The sequence below is a fragment of the Lissotriton helveticus genome, chromosome 7 (assembly GCF_964261635.1).
Source record: "Lissotriton helveticus chromosome 7, aLisHel1.1, whole genome shotgun sequence".
Lineage (NCBI taxonomy): Eukaryota > Metazoa > Chordata > Amphibia > Caudata > Salamandridae > Lissotriton > Lissotriton helveticus.
Genome location: NC_136068.1, coordinates 1,942,916,822 through 1,942,931,682, shown reverse-complemented (window position 1 = coordinate 1,942,931,682; position 14,861 = coordinate 1,942,916,822). Strand labels below are relative to the sequence as shown.

At 51.9% G+C, this 14,861-nt stretch overlaps 1 protein-coding gene across 1 annotated transcript in view; it reads left to right on the top strand.

The window, feature by feature from the left end:
* Positions 1-197: 197 nt before the first annotated feature.
* LOC144770950 (uncharacterized) overlaps positions 198-14,861 on the top strand; it is a 64,882-nt gene continuing 50,218 nt past the window's right edge. Inside the window, exons 1-2 of the mRNA XM_078655788.1 lie at positions 198-255; positions 2,034-2,140. The gene's annotated coding sequence lies outside the window, so the exon portion shown is untranslated. The remainder of the gene's footprint in view (positions 256-2,033; positions 2,141-14,861) is intronic.

The window sequence follows — 14,861 nt, the reverse complement described above, 5'->3', positions numbered from 1 at the left end:
TGACGCTCGGAACATTGGCCGTTATTCAGTGTAAACGCACGCGCGGCTTGACTAGAGTCATGGCTTCTCTTCTTTACTTGAGACCTGACTTCCGGTGCAACCTGTTGCCTCACTTCCGGTGCCACCTGTTGCTTATCTTCTGCGCCACGTGCTGCATGTCTTCCGTCCACCTGTTCCCTCACTTCCGGTGCCACCTGTTACCTGTCCAAAGTCCACTCTTCTCGTGTCCAAGGAGTGTGCCGAGACCAGCGGGCGGTGAGTGCGGACACATATTATAAATATAACTTAAAATCCATAAACACGGAGGGGGCCCTGAAGTGCTGACTCCCAGATAGGGCCCTCTGTGACCCCCAGGATGGGGCCCTCTGTGACCCCCCCAGGATGGGGCCCTCTGCTGAGGCTGTGACCCCAGGATGGGGCCCTCTGGGGAGGATGTGACCCCCCTCCCCCAGGATTGGGCCCTCTGTGACCCCCAGGATGGGGCCCTCTGTGACCCCCCCAGGATGGGGCCCTCTGCTGAGGCTGTGACCCCAGGATGGGGCCCTCTGGGGAGGATGTGACCCCCCTCCCCCAGGATTGGGCCCTCTGTGACCCCCAGGATGGGGCCCTCTGTCACCCCCAGGATGGGGCCCTCAGGGGAGGATGTGACCCCCCCCCCCCCAGGATGGGGCCCTCGGCTGAGGCTGTGACCCCAGGATGGGGCCCTCTGGGGAGGATGTGACCCCCAGGATAGGATGTGACCCCCAGGATGGGGCCCTCTGGTGAGAATGTGACGTAGGATCTCATGGGGGAGCAATTATATGTTTTTCGTTTTCAGACCCTTTATTTCGATTAAAACAGAAAAGCATTGTTTCTAATGCACTGTGCATCATCGCCTCGTGTTTTCTCTTCTCAGGTTTTATGACTTTAGCGCCTCGATTCCATCTCTTGCATTAATCCGGCACCAGGCACCTCCTGTCTCTTTACATCAAAGACAGGTAGTAGTGTTCCCATAGGAAAACGTCCGCACAACTCTTCAAGAGATAATGTTACTAAATATATAATTTATACACATTTGTAGTATGGATCAAACACGTAAGTGTTTACAAAGAGGGTGCTAAAGAAACTCAGGGCACCTACTACCTCAAGGTGCTATTGACATACACAGGCAGTGTGTGTCACATATGCTACAAGGGGTTGAGATTCTAATTACAGCACTCCTAATAGTTACAATTATGACAGTCTGGGCACGACGTATATAATGCCCTGTGTGTGAGATACTCTAATTGTCATAGAGGATAACATAAGGGACAAAGAACAAAGAACAAAGTTCAGTTAAAATCAGTGAGGGTTCCAGAAAAATTCACATACAATCCAGTTTTTTAGATTCTTCAATCTTTTCTTTATTCGTATTCAAAATTCCATAAAAACAAGTTCTCCCAGCACGCAAATTGCCAACACGTGTGTTATCCTCTATGTCATAACACACGTGTTGGCAATTTGCGTGCTGGGAGAACTTGTTTTTATGGAATTTTGAATACGAATAAAGAAAAGATTGAAGAATCTAAAAAACTGGATTGTATGTGAATTTTTCTGGAACCCTCACTGATTTTAACTGAACTTTGTTCTTTGTTCTTTGTCCCTTATGTTATCCTCTATGACATAGAGGATAACACACGTGTTGGCAATTTGCGTGCTGGGAGAACTTGTTTTTATGGAATTTTGAATACGAATAAAGAAAAGATTGAAGAATCTAAAAAACTGGATTGTATGTGAATTTTTCTGGAACCCTCACTGATTTTAACTGAACTTTGTTCTTTGTTCTTTGTCCCTTATGTTATCCTCTATGACAATTAGAGTATCTCACACACAGGGCTTTATATACGTCGTGCCCAGACTGTCATAATTGTAACTATTAGGAGTGCTGTAATTAGAATCTCAACCCCTTGTAACCTCCTGTCTCTTTATCTCACTCCTGCAGCTTCTTTTGCCATCCCTGCGTCCTGCCTTGTTCTCTTTTTTATATGTTTCTCTTCCTCTCTCTTGCTCTATAGCTGTTGAAGAAGAAGAAAGAAAAGTTCCGGCTCAAATGAAGCACTAGAGGCATCTAAGGCTCTGCTGTCAGCTGTCAAGAGGGTTCCCCGGGCTCTGAATAAGGCAGGTGAGCAGATACTCCCCCGCCCATCTATACATCACCCACGTGCTTGTACTGTCTCAGTGCATAGGAGCAGGCTGCTCTGTGTTATGTTTACAATCAGTGACAGTAGTTGGTATAGCTGTGATAGGGATGCTATAGCACCTGCATTATATTATGTTTACAGTCATTGACAACAGTTGATATAGGTTGTGATAGGGATGCTATGATACATTGTATTATATTGCAGTAGAGCTGTTGGCGCACTTGGACACACTTGCACTCACCTGCACTTCTTCAACTTGAAAGGGGGAGGTCGGGGAGGAGGAAGAGGTGAGAAACCAAGATGACGGCATAATACAAGAGGGAGGCTTAGGAGGAGAGGACTGAGTGGGAGGGGAGAAGAGAGGAGAGAGAGGGAGAGAGAGAGGGGGAGAGGAGGAGAGAGGAGGAGAGAGGAGGAGAGAGAGAGGGGGAGGAGGAGAGCGGAGGGGAGAGAAGAGGAGAGAGAGGAGGCGAGAGGGGGCGAGAGAGAGGGGGAGGAGAGAGAGAGAGAGGGGAGAGGAGGCGAGAGGAGGAGGAGAGCGGAGGGGAGAGAGGAAGAGAGAGAGGGAGAGAGAGAGGGGAGAGGAGGCGAGAGTTGGGGGAGAGGCAAGAGTGGGGAGAGAGGCGAGAGTGGGGAGAGGCGAGAGGCGAGAGGCGAGAGTGGGGAGAGGCGAGAGTGGGGAGAGAGGCGAGAGTGGGGAGAGAGGGGAAAGTGGGGAGCGAAAGAGAGGGAAGAGGGGAGAGTGAGGAGAGAGAGAGAGGGAGACAGAGGGGGAGAGTAGAGAGAGTGGGGAGAGGAGAAGAGTGGAGAGGAGAGGAGAGGAGGAGGAGAGGGGAGAGGAGGAGGGAGACGGGAAAGGAGGGGAGAGGCAAGAGAGGAGACAGACTCTAACAAACACATGCATGTCTGTATCATTCACGCCACACCGACCACTTTGCCCGCATTATTATTCACACATAGGTTATCATACGCACTCTGCAAACCACTTGCATGTGGCCGGGGGTTTCTCGTGCACCTACAGACCTCCTTGCCAGACAGAAGATGGTTCTCATCATCAGATGCAGACTACAAACCCCCGCATGTGTCAGTGGCCCTTCCATTAACATTCACACACAGACCTCCTTGCTGGGGGAGGCTCTCTCATTATCAAGTGCACACAGACCCCCTTGACCGAAGGGGGGGGGGGGCATTATCTTACTCAGTCCCCAGCCCCCCTTGATGGGGGAGGGTGTCATCATATCTACTCTACAGACCCCCTTGACCGGGGGTGGGTGTCATCATATCTACTCTACAGACCCCTTTGATGGGGGGTGGGTGTCATCATATCTACTCTACAGACCCCCTTGACCTGGGGTGGGTGTCATCATATCTACTCTACAGACCCCCTTGATGGGGGGTGGGTGTCATCATATCTACTCTACAGACCCCCTTGACCGGGGGTGGGTGTCATCATATCTACTCTACGGACCCCCTTGACCGGGGGTGGGTGTCATCATATCTACTCTACAGACCCCCTTGACTGGGGGTGTGTGTCATCAAATCTACTCTACAGACCCCTTGACCGGGGGGGGGGGAGTCTCATTATCTTACTCAGTCCCCAGCCCCCCTTGACCGGGGGTGGGTGTCATCATATCTACTCTACAGACCCCCTTGACCGGGGGTGGGTGTCATCATATCTACTCTACAGACCCCCTTGACCGGGGGTGGGTGTCATCATATCTACTCTACAGACCCCCTTGACCGGGGGTGGGTGCCATCATATCTACTCTACAGACCCCCTTGACCGGGGGTGGGTGTCATCATGTCTACTCTACAGACCCCCTTGACTGGGGGAGGGTCATCATATCTACTCTACAGACCCCCTTGACCGGGGGTGGGTGTCATCATATCTACTCTACAGACCCCCTTGACCGGGGGTGGGTGTCATTATACCTACTCTACAGACCCCCTTGATGGGGGAGGGTGTCATCATATCTACTCTACAGACCCCCTTGACCGGGGGTGGGTGTCATCATATCTACTCTACAGACCCCCTTGACCGGGGGTGGGTGTCATCATATCTACTCTACAGTCCCTTGACCGGGGGTGGGTGTCATCATATCTACTCTACAGACCCCCTTGACCGGGGGTGGGTGTCATCATATCTGCTCTACAGACCCCCTTGACCGGGGGTGGGTGTCATCATGTCTACTCTACAGACCCCCTTGACTGGGGGAGGGTCATCATATCTACTCTACAGACCCCCTGGACCGGGGGTGGGTGTCATCATATCTACTCTACAGACCCCCTTGACCTTGGGGGGGGGAGTCTCATTATCTTACTCAGTCCCCAGCCCCCCTTGACCGGGGGTGGGTGTCATCATATCTACTCTACAGACCCCTTAACCAGGGGTGGGTGTCAGCATATCTACTCTACAGACCCCCTTGACCGGGGGTGGGTGGGGGGTGTCATCATATCTACTCTACAGACCTCCTTGACCTGGGGTGGGTGTCATCATATCTACTCTACAGACCCCCTTGACCGGGGGTGGGTGTCATCATATCTACTCTACAGACCCCCTTGACCGCGGGTGGGTGTCATCATATCTACTCTACAGACCCCGATGACCGGGGGGGTGTCATCATATCTACTCTACAGACCCCCTTGACCGGGGGGGGAAGTCTCATTATCTTACTCAGTCCCCAGCCCCCCTTGACCGGGGGTGGGTGTCATCATATCTACTCTACAGACCCCTTGATGGGGGTGGGTGTCATCATATCTACTCTACAGACCCCTTGACCGGGGGTGGGTGTCATCATATCTACTCTACAGCCCCCCTTGATGGGGGTGGGTGTCATCATATCTACTCTACAGACCCCTTGACCGGGGGTGGGTGTCATCATATCTACTCCACAGACCCCCTTGACCGGGGGTGGGTGTCATCATATCTACTCTACAGACCCCCTTGACCGGGGGTGGGTGTCATCATATCTACTCTACAGACCCCCTTGACCGGGGGTGGGTGTCATCATATCTACTCTACAGACCCCCTTGACCGGGGGTGGGTGTCATCATATCTACTCTACAGAACCCCTTGATGGGGGAGGGTGTCATCATATCTACTCTACAGACCCCCTTGACCGGGGGTGGGTGTCATCATATCTACTCTACAGACCCCCTTGACCGGGGGTGGGTGTCATCATATCTACTCCACAGACCCCCTTGACCGGGGGTGGGTGTCATCATATCTACTCTACAGACCCCCTTGACCGGGGGTGGGTGTCATCATATCTACTCTATAGACCCCCTTGACCGGGGGTGGGTGTCATCATATCTACTCTACAGACCCCCTTGACCGGGGGTGGGTGTCATCATATCTACTCTACAGACCCCCTTGACCGGGGGTGGGTGTCATCATATCTACTCTACAGACCCCCTTGACCGGGGGTGGGTGTCATCATATCTACTCTACAGACCCCCTTGACCGGGGGTGGGTGTCATCATATCTACTCTACAGACCCCCTTGATGGGGGAGGGTGTCATCATATCTACTCTACAGACCCCCTTGACCGGGGGTGGGTGTCATCATATCTACTCTACAGACCCCCTTGACCGGGGGTGGGTGTCATCATATCTACTCTACAGACCCCCTTGACCGGGGGTGGGTGTCATCATATCTACTCTACAGACCCCCTTGACCGGGGGTGGGTGTCATCATATCTACTCTACAGACCCCCTTGATGGGGGAGGGTGTCATCATATCTACTCTACAGACCCCCTTGACCGGGGGTGGGTGTCATCATATCTACTCTACAGACCCCCTTGACCGGGGGTGGGTGTCATCATATCTACTCTACAGACCCCCTTGATGGGGGAGGGTGTCATCATATCTACTCTACAGACCCCCTTGACCGGGGGTGGGTGTCATCATATCTACTCTACAGACCCCCTTGACCGGGGGTGGGTGTCATCATATCTACTCCACAGACCCCCTTGACCGGGGGTGGGTGTCATCATATCTACTCTACAGACCCCTTGATGGGGGTGGGTGTCATCATATCTACTCTACAGACCCCTTGACCGGGGGTGGGTGTCATCATATCTACTCTACAGCCCCCCTTGATGGGGGTGGGTGTCATCATATCTACTCTACAGACCCCTTGACCGGGGGTGGGTGTCATCATATCTACTCCACAGACCCCCTTGACCGGGGGTGGGTGTCATCATATCTACTCTACAGACCCCCTTGACCGGGGGTGGGTGTCATCATATCTACTCTACAGACCCCCTTGACCGGGGGTGGGTGTCATCATATCTACTCTACAGACCCCCTTGACCGGGGGTGGGTGTCATCATATCTACTCTACAGAACCCCTTGATGGGGGAGGGTGTCATCATATCTACTCTACAGACCCCCTTGACCGGGGGTGGGTGTCATCATATCTACTCTACAGACCCCCTTGACCGGGGGTGGGTGTCATCATATCTACTCCACAGACCCCCTTGACCGGGGGTGGGTGTCATCATATCTACTCTACAGACCCCCTTGACCGGGGGTGGGTGTCATCATATCTACTCTATAGACCCCCTTGACCGGGGGTGGGTGTCATCATATCTACTCTACAGACCCCCTTGACCGGGGGTGGGTGTCATCATATCTACTCTACAGACCCCCTTGACCGGGGGTGGGTGTCATCATATCTACTCTACAGACCCCCTTGACCGGGGGTGGGTGTCATCATATCTACTCTACAGACCCCCTTGACCGGGGGTGGGTGTCATCATATCTACTCTACAGACCCCCTTGACCGGGGGAGGGTGTCATCATATCTACTCTACAGACCCCCTTGACCGGGGGTGGGTGTCATCATATCTACTCTACAGACCCCCTTGACCGGGGGTGGGTGTCATCATATCTACTCCACAGACCCCCTTGACCGGGGGTGGGTGTCATCATATCTACTCTACAGACCCCCTTGACCGGGGGTGGGTGTCATCATATCTACTCTACAGACCCCCTTGACCGGGGGTGGGTGTCATCATATCTACTCTACAGACCCCCTTGATGGGGGAGGGTGTCATCATATCTACTCTACAGACCCCCTTGATGGGGAGGGTGTCATCATATCTACTCTACAGACCCCCTTGACCGGGGGTGGGTGTCATCATATCTACTCCACAGACCCCCTTGACCGGGGGTGGGTGTCATCATATCTACTCTACAGACCCCCTTGACCGGGGGTGGGTGTCATCATATCTACTCTACAGACCCCCTTGACCGGGGGTGGGTGTCATCATATCTACTCCACAGACCCCCTTGACCGGGGGTGGGTGTCATCATATCTACTCCACAGACCCCCTTGACCGGGGGTGGGTGTCATAATATCTACTCTACAGACCCCCTTGACCGGGGGTGGGTGTCATCATATCTACTCTACAGACCCCCTTCACCGGGGGTGGGTGTCATCATATCTACTCTACAGACCCCCTTGACCGGGGGTGGGTGTCATCATATCTACTCTACAGACCCCCTTGACCGGGGGTGGGTGTCGTCATATCTACTCTACAGACCCCCTTGACCGGGGGTGGGTGTCATCATATCTACTCTACAGACCCCCTTGATGGGGGAGGGTGTCATCATATCTACTCTACAGACCCCCTTGACCGGGGGTGGGTGTCATCATATCTACTCTACAGACCCCCTTGACCGGGGGTGGGTGTCATCATATCTACTCCACAGACCCCCTTGACCGGGGGTGGGTGTCATCATATCTACTCTACAGACCCCCTTGACCGGGGGTGGGTGTCATCATATCTACTCTACAGACCCCCTTGACCGGGGGTGGGTGTCATCATATCTACTCTACAGACCCCCTTGACCGGGGGTGGGTGTCATCATATCTACTCTACAGACCCCCTTGACCGGGGGTGGGTGTCATCATATCTACTCTACAGACCCCCTTGACTGGGGGTGGGTGTCATCATATCTACTCCACAGACCCCCTTGACCGGGGGTGGGTGTCATCATATCTACTCTACAGACCCCCTTGACCGGGGGTGGGTGTCATCATATCTACTCTACAGACCCCCTTGACTGGGGGTGGGTGTCATCATATCTACTCTACAGACCCCCTTGATGGGGGAGGGTGTCATCATATCTACTCTACAGACCCCCTTGATGGGGAGGGTGTCATCATATCTACTCTACAGACCCCCTTGACCGGGGGTGGGTGTCATCATATCTACTCCACAGACCCCCTTGACCGGGGGTGGGTGTCATCATATCTACTCTACAGACCCCCTTGACCGGGGGCGGGTGTCATCATATCTACTCTACAGACCCCCTTGACTGGGGGTGGGTGTCATCATATCTACTCTACAGACCCCCTTGATGGGGGAGGGTGTCATCATATCTACTCGACAGACCCCCTTGACCGGGGGTGGGTGTCATCATATCTACTCCACAGACCCCCTTGACCGGGGGTGGGTGTCATCATATCTACTCCACAGACCCCCTTGACCGGGGGTGGGTGTCATCATATCTACTCTACAGACCCCCTTGACCGGGGGTGGGTGTCATCATATCTACTCTACAGACCCCCTTGACCGGGGGTGGGTGTCATCATATCTACTCTACAGACCCTCTTGACCGGGGGTGGGTGTCATCATATCTACTCTACAGCCCCCCTTGACCGGGGGGGGGGGGGGTGTCATCATATCTACTCTACAGACCCCTTGACCGGGGGTGGGTGTCATCATATCTACTCTACAGACCCCTTGACCGGGGGTGGGTCTCATCATGTTGAAACTAGGTCGGGGACAATCGATATTTGCCCAGCGGTAACCCACGAATTATTAATCAATGAAGAGGCAGGCGCTGGGGACGGGAAGACAGGAAACAAGGTTTATTCTCTCCAGAGGAGAACACATCAGTTAGACAGCAGGTATCGTCATGAGGTGCTCTACCCGCATCTCTGAGGCCTGGCCTCTTATACACAGGTTTATTACTTTATTACATATTACATATTCACGGCAATGCTTTGATGTACGGAAAGACATTCTCGGAACCCCCGCTTCAAGCCCATTCCCACACACGTATACAGCAGAAGTCCCACCCCGGTCACAATAGGTGATGATTATCGCGCAGCTGGACATTCCGCCGATTCATGGAACGTGGGGGTTTGATCGGATCTCATAGGGTGGGGGCTTTGATCGATTCGGGGGTCCTTTGATGAGGGAAGCTGTCTACTGTACGGGGAGGAGCAATAAACAGTGTCGGCAGGGCTAGGTGTCGGCCTGAGAACGAGGAGGAAAAACGGGCACACAGGAAAAGGGGGTTTGCATCAAAAGGGCCTGGGACCATGAAAGGAATGAAGGGAGGTGTCGCGCTGGGAACAGGATGGGGTTCTGAGGCAACGCTGCGCTGAAGAGGGGTTTATGACCCAAGGCATGTGCGAGCGGGGGGGGGTTGTCAGAGTGCGGGCTTTGTGAGGGAGGAGGGCTATGCCGGGGGTCAGTGGCATGCAGAAAAAAGGGTTGTTCTGATCGAGGCACCTAAAATGGCGGGTGCGCACGACAAAAAGTGTGGCATCAGGGGAAGAGGCAAGATGGCGCAGATAATGTTTACCAAACCGTACTAATTTTCCACAGTCCTCCCTTTAACATATCCAAGACATCTTGCTGGCCTATTTCCAATTCATATCGACTGTGGTGGTCCTCGGAAAAGAAGTAGGTACCCAGGTGAAGGAGTTATATATATATATTACATTTTGAAATCTTTCATCTTAGGAGGCGGGTCTATCGATAAAAACTCGTTTGCAGGAGAGTCATAGTAATGTGATAACAGACAAAAATGATTCTGTAGTGAGAGCATTGAGTACATTTCATAGTTGCTTATAGTCGTTTGGAATGAGAATTGATAGGTCATTACATATGTGAGTTCTGTTCATGTTACAATGGTGGAGCATAATTAATACAATGGTGGCTGGGAGAGAAATGAGACGTAGCAGAAACGATGATTGAGGGTGTCAATGTTCGAAGTTAATGGGTTCTCAGCATTCTTTGTCGTCTTTTGTTGGCGCTGTGGAGCACCGGCGGTGGAGCTAAGGGTCCAGCTCTATTCTAGGTCCCGCGTTGCAGGGCACGACCTTTTCCTCGCGTTTCTGGTCAGAAAGGTCCTTTTCGCCCTGTGTCCTTTGAGTTGATTGTCAAAAAGGTTCAGATGGAAGAAATGTGCGTGTGAGCAGTCCTTTAGGGTAGGTCGGAGAAAAAGGGGGATGGAGCAGGGCCAGATCGGGAACAGACTAGGGGGACGGAAAATTTCAGGTAGGCGGGCTCATGACCGAGTTTAGAGAGCGGGGACTTTTCGGCATACATTAGACATCGAGCAGGGGCATCAGGCCAGCCCTTTCCTCTTATTTTGTCGAAAACAGTGCCTCGTCCTGCAGCTCCTTACTGCCGCGGCCTCGCCTTGGCCAGTGTCGCAGATGTTCCATAGTCTGTAGTCAGGCCACGTGCTCCCACATCCGGTCCTTCTTTCCTCCGACAGTCGTACCCTTAAATGAGTTTGAAAAGACAGTCTTAAGAGAATTGGCAGAGGAAGGTAATCACATAAGTCTATTTCTCTCCCAGCTCCAGGTAAATGAGAATGCAATGGTGTTTTCTGCCTGGTCATGGCACGAGATCTGGTGCCTTTTATTGCATTACAGTTACGTCAGCTCTTCTGACGGAGACCCACCTTCCTAGTACGAGCCTTACAAAGCTATACCGTTCTCCTGGGCTATATATCAAAAAACGCAATGTGCTATCACCATGGTCTGATAGGTATCTTTCTGAGAGATGAACATAGGCTAAACATTTTTCATTCTATCAATGCATCCTGCCTTTCAGCTAAACATTTTACTTTCAACAGGGTTCATTGCAACGATTTCTTCACTCCGGTCTAATCTTAATTTTGCAATCATCGTTCTAGTTCCTACATAGCCTCTTACAGCCTGACTACTTAATTAAGAACCGGGGTCTTGTGGAAAACAACTAGGGACATAGAAAACTGTGGTAAGGGCGTAAATCGACCCATCTCTTACAACCGGGGGCGAGGGGCAGCTTAAAACTCCCGTCTGGGGCAGCTGATACGAAACTGGGGGTGTTCTGGGAAGATGGGGATGTTTCGATCACCTTTACTGTTTGGGTATTGCAACAATTCGGGACGGGGAAGGTCGCGTTATCTGAGGCATCTTTTTATAACACAGGAGCCGCTGACATGTAGTTCCCTTATTTCGGGTCAGATTAGGGAACCTCAGTCGTCTTACCTGTCCTTTCCCTCTTGGCCAAATCTCGGTTTCATCAATTTTGCAGAAAGGAGAGGTAGTGACACGGCGTCAGGGTGATTTTTACTTAGGATAAATTTTGAACAAATACTTGTGGTATTTGGGGCCAATTGGTGGGGCACTAGGGGTGGCGGTTTGCCAATTTAGGTGCTTAGTCGTTCGGAAGAGCGAGAGAGAGAGAGAGAGCGAGAGAGAGAGATGTGCAACAACAGGCTAAATAGTACACGTGCGACATGGGGAGTGGCCGTGCATTAAGACAGGCTATTCAGCGCATTACGCAACATAAGGCATTACGGGTCTGTGTTAGAATTTTGAAAGCACGCAGTTTGGGATGGACGAGCATTAGGCCGGGTACAGGGGACATGCATCGAGGAAAAAAAGGGCATCAGTGTGTCGCATTTCTTGCATTCTCGGTCCGTTAATCAGTTAAGTCAACGCGTCAGTCACACACAAACATCATCTCATAGTTTCAGACATACGTGACAGGTGTCCATTCACGCAACACGGATCAAGGGTGATCGCTTTTATCATGTCATAAACTCTATTGGTTCTTTTGGTAAAAAGAGCAGTTTGTGGGTGTGTTTAGGTGCCACCAGGCAGTGTTAGTCCGCTTCGTATATCAGACATGGCGATGCTTCAGATCTTCACCATACTTCGGTCGTGATTCCGGTGTGGCCTGTAGAGGGGAAAAAAGAGGGGAGGGGAGGGGGACAACATTCGAGTATATCAAAAGCACGGGTACGAAAGTCCTTTACTTACCTCATACTCGTCTTATCCCCTCGGGATAGAATCCCTGGGGTTTTTGGTTTCTGGAGCCAAAAAAAGGGGGGGGGGGATGGGGGCAGTGTGACCTTATAGGCTGTGAGTAGGGAAACGTTAGAGAATCAGAAGCACTTAGTGCGAGGTTTCCAGTGGGTAGGTGTATTTAGCTATTGGGGTCCTTAAACCTCTTTCAACGTTGTGATGTTCTAAGGTTTATCAGCTCTTCGGTCAACTCTGTTCCCTAGTATCTTTGAGTGTCGTAGCTTTATAATATTTTATCATTTACATCGTTTCACTTTACCCAACCTTTATATTCCATCTTTTACACCATTTCGCTTTTACCCATCCCCAGAAGTCGAGGTCTTTCTCCATGCGCGAGTCCCTGAGTCAGTCGCATATTTGACGGCAGAGTGTCGTGTCTCAGATCCGATCCTCCATCCGGGGCTGGGCAACCATCTTTTATTAACCTTAAAGAGAGAGCAGAGTAGGGTGCACAGAAAAGAACTCTCCCGCCGATCCCACATTTTAAATAAAGCATGCAATATCCGTTCATAGTTTGAGAAACCTTTATTTTGCAAAATCATTCAGCATGTAGATTTATGAAGGTGCAGTCGTACTTGGCCGGACACGGCAATGGCTAAAGTGCGTACAGTAGGGGGTTATTTTGCAGCATTAAAAGACATTAGAAAGGTTTATTCATTCATTCGTAAGAAACTAAAATGTCTATAAATTGGTTGGGGGGGGTCGGGGGGCATTTATTTCATAATTTAGAAGCACCGTCAGACTAGTCGCAATCAGATTTCCTATATGCATACCGTGTACGTGCGTCATAAGCGAGGTTATACATCAGCTATAAAAAAATATAATACATCGTACATTTGTAGTCAACATTTTTTTTAACGGAGTCCCTTTATATGTTCGTCGAGTGAATTCTCTTTCTTTCTCGTTAAGCGTACAAAGGATCAGGTACATGTCTCAGAACATCAAGTTTTTCTTTATTAGCAAAAAGAAAACACCACGTGGCGTCCGTAAGTTCCTATTGTTACCGGCGCCATTTTGGGCGGGGCCGGGTTAGTCCGGAAGTAGCATCAGGAAAAAATGTTTCCTACAACCGGCAGTTGGACCAGAGTCCTTTTCGGCAGTTCGAGAATTCATGCTAACAGAAAGAGTGGCAATGTCATGCTTGTTTCGTTAGCGATCAAGGCAGTTGTCCCTTACCGGAAGCCTGCAAGGGCCGAGGGCTCCTCCGGGGACTTTTTGTAGAATCTTCAAGGCTGTGGGGGTGCTGTCGGAGGTGGGGGCTCGTGCCCCGGTGGGCAAGCGCCCGAGTTACATTGCAGTTCAAAGTTACTCTAGCGGCCGAGACCCGCCTTCCAGCGGGCCCAGACGCCATTTTGAGGCCCTGCAGCAGTCCCCTCTCGTCGAGTCTGCAAGAGTGGAAGAGACCTTTCTGGGGAAAACAAAATGGAGCTCCGTGTTGTGGAAGCAGGACATTCGGCTAGGGTGTAGCTGTGGTGCCCTCACCATGGGGGCGAGGGAGACTCGTTCGCGCCGTCTCCCTCTCCCGGTGCACTCCATGCCGCTCTCTTTCATGGGCATGCACGAAGGTCTATCCACATCCCGTGCTCCACAAGTCCCATGCCCAGTGCTACGGAAGTACGGCCACCTGCGGCGCACATTCGGTGCTGCACAAGTATCGGTGCAGCCATTGCATATTCGGTGCTGCGAAAATATGGGCACCGTTGCATGTTCGGTGCTGCGCAAGTATTGGCACCACCGCCTGGCTGGAGGAGTTCAGCGCTGGGCCGGGGGCTGGGAGACCTCCTATCCATGGAGGTGGGAGAGGCTCGTCCGCGTCGTCTCTCCCTCCCAGCCCGACCAGGATTAATTTTCGTGGAGGCATGTACAGGACATCCCGCCGCCCAGAGTTGTCGCAGCCATTGTTCATGACAGAAGTGGCGCCTGGCGTGCTGCTGCGGCCATTACGGGGGAGAAAAGGAAGAAGTGTCTCGTCCTTCTCGGGGTCGGGCTTCCGGTGGATGTCGGCCGGACGCCCCTTGCTCTGGCCCCATGAACGGGTTCCTTGGCTCATCGGCTGCAGCCGGATCCAGTTGGCCCCGGTCCCTGGCCATTGGTGGCCGGACCGGGAAGACATGTGGCGGGACTACCTAAAACTCCCATGCGCCACCGTGGCCGGGCCGGGAAGACATGTGGCGGGACTACCTGCAGCTACCCAGGGCCGCTGCGGCCGGACTCCGCTGGCCCCTGCCTCTCCTCCGGCTCCACTCTATGTTATGATTTCCTGACCGGTTGTTGGCAGCAGGGCCCGCCTTATATGGGTTGTTGCCGGCTGGGCGTAGCCGTAACCCTGCCCTACTTTGGAAGGTTCCAGAATGGGGGGGCGAATGTTCTGCTGACTTTCATTTTCTAGTTTTACTGTTCTTGTTTCAAACGTTTTCTGTTGTTAGGGCATTATTAAGTGTTATTATTACGTATCGTTATTTGTTTCTTGTTTGTTATGTTGAATAAAAGTTCAAGTTCATAAGTGGCCTACGGATTTCGTTTTCCCACTCCTTTCTTTCCAGGTTGTTCCATGCTAAAGCTTCTGCTAACAGAAGTTTAAGTACCAAGGTAA